The 5,163-nt window shown below is 39.5% G+C and overlaps 1 pseudogene; it reads right to left on the bottom strand.

The window, feature by feature from the left end:
- Window positions 1–691: 691 nt before the first annotated feature.
- On the bottom strand, window positions 692–2,046 carry LOC126590340 (uncharacterized; annotated as a pseudogene).
- Window positions 2,047–5,163: the final 3,117 nt, after the last annotated feature.

The following is a 5,163-nucleotide window of genomic DNA, read 5'->3' as shown; positions in this document are numbered from 1 at the left end:
TGCCACAACAAATGTTTGTTTGTATTTTCGTCAGTTATTTTATTTATGTCTTTATGGGAGATTGGTGAGTGGAATAGGTATCAAAATCGAAAAGAAAAAAAGAGTCCAACTAAAAGTGAGGGAGTGTGGGTGTTTGAGGACGTTTGGTTACAAGAATAGTGGGTATATTTAATTTGTTTTAAAATAACGTGTCATGATGTCATTGGGCCAACTAAAAGGGTTAGTAAATTAGATACTCACATTTGAGTACTCAAGTACTGTCCTTTTTTAAAAAAGAAAATGATATTTATTGCAAATAAACTCAATCAGGATACAAATTTTGGTAGAGAACATCCCATATAACTTCCGGAGCTTAAGAACTAAACTCAAGTAAAATTGTAGAAGAAATGCAAATTTTCAATAAATTGTAAAAAAAAAAAAAAAAGAAGAATTTCTTAGTAAAAAGAATTCAAGTTTTAAATCAAAAGAAGCACAATAATTCAAAAATTGAACATTTTCAAGTTTACAATCAAGTGTTCTCCTCAACGTAGTATAAATTAGTGTGAAATATTGCTTGAGTTTATACATCAAAGAAGAAAAAAAATCAGTTTCTCCTAAAAGAGTAGAAAATTAGCCATGTATCAAAACTTAAAACATGAATTAAATTGACCTGTAGAATAAATATAATTTGCCGGTGATATGATATGATATATCATGCTTGAATAATCTCTCTCTAAAACCTTGGAAACTTGATAGAGCCCACGGAAATGTCAATCTCTCTCAGATTTTCTTTCATTCATCTCACTCATATCTCCTAACACCTCTTTCCTACTGGTTGCAAATTGGACTGCAGGTTGATCTCGGTGAGGCCATCATCATCATCATCATCAAAGACTGAACAATCATCTGAAACTTCAAACGTTTCATCCGAAACTTCTACTTGGTCCTCAAAATTTTTACCACTTCCGCTTTGTTGGCTTCCGTGAGATTCTCGACCAACTGATGACGTACTTTTACAACATTTTTTTATTTTCTGCTTCTTGTGTTAGAAAATAGAAAAATCCGGCATCAGCGTTGTTGGAGTAATTAGTGATGGGCTGATGACTCGACTCTGAAATCTCAACATCTTAATGAACTAGCAGCTGCTCTTTGACTTGCTCCACATCCGGAAGGTTTTCTTGGTCACGGAGGAGATTCCCAATCCCAACTGGTTGTGGTTTCTCATCCAAAATTACCACCCTTATTTTTGTGTTGGTGAGAAGTAAAATAGTTGAGAGGACTAAATTTGAGATTGTAACAAGGTGTTGACCCTAAAAACTACCTAGCCTATGTGGTGCACAGACCGAGTAATTAATAAGCTAACTACGTCATTCGGTCAAGAGCGAGGTGTGCCAATTCGGCCTAGAAGTAAAATGTTTGTTGACAAGGATGAGGATGATTCCCCAATAAAGAGACTGAAATCTAGGATCTTGAATCCTCAGGGATATTCAAACCTTTTGACAAAGACCGGGTATGGATGGATAAACTTCGAGAATTTTGGCCTTTTTTTCAAGGCCAAATTGATCATTCTCTGGACTTCAACCATATCCACGGATGTCGTTTCTATTCTTCGGCCTAACTGGTGCTTGGCTCACTGTATGTTTTTTCAAGATCGATCGTCCTGAGTCAAGTGAATTCTACCTCGGCCTGTACCGGCCGCAGCCTTTCCCCTCCCAAAGGGGCATTCTTTAAAAAAAGGTGTTGCCTGGGTTGATCGACATGATCATTCTCGTGAGCTTTGTTAACTAGAATTTCAAGAAACTTATTATTCACCGAGTTGTTCTCACGCACCGCTTCTAGTGCGCTTTTCATCTCTCAGCCAAAAGTTTGCTCAAATTGCCGAGATTGTTCTTTTAACCATTGTCGGAAAAAATATTTAGATGATGCACCAGAGGTTTCATCGTCGTCGTCGCAATCCTCTACTAGGACTTCGATAAAACCATCTTTTGCCACCCTGGTAGTCTGGGTGAAAACCACAACATCATGGTTCTGACCGCCAAGATTAATTTCCGTTTCTCGACGAACCATGCATGTGGCTTCAAGTGTCACAACAACATGAAGATCCAGTGCCCGCGACGCGTTACTTTGGACTGCACTTTGAACTATAGGTGCTACATTGGTAGTCAATTTACCTATAGTTTTTTTTTTTTTATTGACCATGTCTCAATGGTCATGAACTTCGTAGCTTTACCACTGGGTCCCACTAGGCGTGCCAAAATGTTGACCTTAAAAACTACCTAACTACATCCTTCGGTCGAATGCGGGTGATGCCAACTCGTTGGCCGAACTCGGCCGGGGAGTAAAATGTATGATGATGTGGCATTAGGCACGTTGTTAACTTCTGCATTTTGTGATTGCAGCCAAGGAATGAACTCGTCTCGACTCTTGGGTTCTAGAGCCTAAAGACAAGGGTACTAGTTTCTTCGAAGTTCACGAATCGTCGGCGCTGGGTTCGGTCTCAATAATTATATTTGTGCAAATTTAAGTATGCCAAACTGGAACAGACTGTACGGACACAAATACTCGAAAAAGATAAGTGTCTTGATTGTAAATGTGGTTCGGCCATCTGAATGCCGATCTCTAAAATGTACTTGCAAATATCCAATCATAAAATAAACTTGGTTTTCAATGTGCCAAGCCTGGTAACACCTCACTTCGCTGAGAAGGCTGACGAGATGACATCTTCCAACAAGGACTCGAAAATCCTTATTGACCGACACTTGGATAGATAATCAATCAGTCTCGAAGAAGTGTTGTTTATCCAAACTAAATGTGCTCCTTGGTCGGCTGATTTTACGGCTTCAGTGTTGTTTATCCAAATTTAATATGTCGCTGGTTGCCTCCACAGTGATGTTTATCCAAACTAAAGATGTATTGGCGGGAAAAAAAGAAAATAAAAATCTCAAGGTGTTTAAGAGGTTTGTGCAGGGCAGTTGTGTGTTGAATTGGAGGGGTTTTCAATGATGCACTCCATTCTCTATTTATAGTAGCAATTTCCTTGATAACCGAGTTAAAATTTTAATCGGACTGGAATTGCTCATGCCAATTTGATTTGGTCTCAGCCAATTCTAACTCCTATAGGATTCTGAACCAAGTTCATTGATCTTTCAGATTCAACCCTTGACTTTCAGCATCTTTTCTTATTCGAAGCCTTTTTAGCTTCCGAATAACCCTTATTGTACTAGGATTCGACCACTTCACCCTTATCCAGGCAGAACCATCTACTGATAGGATACGACCAAACTCTACTGGGCCAGGCTCAAAAATAAGGATACTCCTGATGCTTCTTATTGGACTGAGGACACTCGTGGGCTCGGCCCAAAATATTATTGTGGGACCAAACACAAGGAAAGGAAAGATAAAGCCAAAGCTTAGAAAACAAATGAAACCTAGGCAAGCATCAAAGCTCACATATACTAATCAAGCCGTATGCGCATACAATTGGTTAAGAACATTCATCTTCTATACTCGACAATTCTGAGAGTGTGTGCTCTTATTTTTCGAGGCAACCAACGCATTTTCCGGCCAGATTGATGGGCACCACATATTCTTTTATGAACCTCAGCAATTGCTTAAATGGCCTCTTCTAGGGCCAAGATATAGCAACAACAAAACATATTCGCCTTTTCCGTACAATTCGTTCTAGTATATCACATAATTTGTAGCATGTACCCTTGTCTTGCAGTCGTGTTTGCCACTAGGATTATCGAGATATCATATGATCGACCTTCTCCAATTATCTGGCAACGTTTCGATTGTGCAGATACCTATGAAAGCTTCTCATTCGAGTAATGATGGCAAAGACATCATTCGTGTTCGAATTACACATTTCGGTTTGTGAATTTATTGATTAACCAAGGCCAAGTATAGATGTCGATCAACTAGTATGACTCGGCCTTCCTCACCCCTTTGGAGTTGTGCTTCGGATGCAATTTGAGCCAACTTATCAGCATCTCTATTCTGAATTTAAGAGATATGCTTGAATGTGATGCCTGCAAATGATTCGACTAAATAGTTGGTGACCATGTGATAGGGTATACACTTTTGACATCACCAACGCATTTTCCAGCCAGATTGATGGCCACCACATATTCCTTCATGAACCTCAGCAATTACTTGAATGGCCTCTTCTAGGCCAAAACATAGCAACAACAAGCCATCCTCGCCCTTTTGGTACAATTCGTTCTAGTATACCACATAATTTGTAGCGTGTACCCTTGTCTTACGGTCATGTTTACCACTAGGATTATCGAGATATTATATGATCGACCTTCTCCAATCATCTGACAACATTTTGACTATGTAGATACCTACAAGAGCTTCTCATTCGAGTAATAACGGCAAAGACATCACTCGTGTTTGAATTACACCATCCAGTTTGAGAGTTTGTTGATTAAGGAATGCCAAGTATAGACATCGATCAACTTGTGTGACCCGACCCACCTCGTCCCTCAGGAGTTGTGCTCTAGAAACAATTTGAGCCAACTCATCAGCACCAGTATTCTGAATTCGAGAGATATGCTTAAATGTAATGCCTGCAAATGATTCGGCTAACTAACTGATGACCATATGATAGGGCGACAGATACAACTCATGCAACAAAAAGTCCCATTGAGCTAGTTAATCATAAGCTCTGAATCACCGAGGACAAGTACTTGAGTTGCTTTCAAGTCATGAAAAATATTAAGGCTGATAACAAAGGCTTCATATTCGGCCTGGTAATACCATCTGTAGTGGTTAGGTGATTGGATGACAATGCCGACACCAACCGAGGTCGTAGTACTAGACCCATCTAAATACATCGTCCAATAATTGTCGCATGTTAACACCATGTCAATATCTATATCGTTGCCCCTAAATCAGTATGGAGAATGATGTTGGGCAAGGGAATCAGCCAGGGCCTAACCTTTGACGGCTTTTTAGGACACATATTGCAAACTAAATTCAGATAAAGCCATTGTCCATTTTCCAATGCGACCCTTGACTATTGGCATAGTAAGCATATAACGAATAACATCGATTTGGGCAATGACTTGAGTGACAAAAGGGAGCATGTAATCCCTGAGCTTGGATACGGCAAAGAATAGAGCCAAGCAAAGTTTCTCCACTGCCGAATAATTTATTTCAGTAAAGTTTAGATTTCGG

This window comes from Malus sylvestris, chromosome 11 (assembly GCF_916048215.2).
Source record: "Malus sylvestris chromosome 11, drMalSylv7.2, whole genome shotgun sequence".
NCBI classification, from domain to species: Eukaryota; Viridiplantae; Streptophyta; class Magnoliopsida; order Rosales; family Rosaceae; genus Malus; species Malus sylvestris.
Note: the sequence above shows the minus strand (reverse complement) of the source record. Positions and strands in the feature narration are given on the sequence as shown.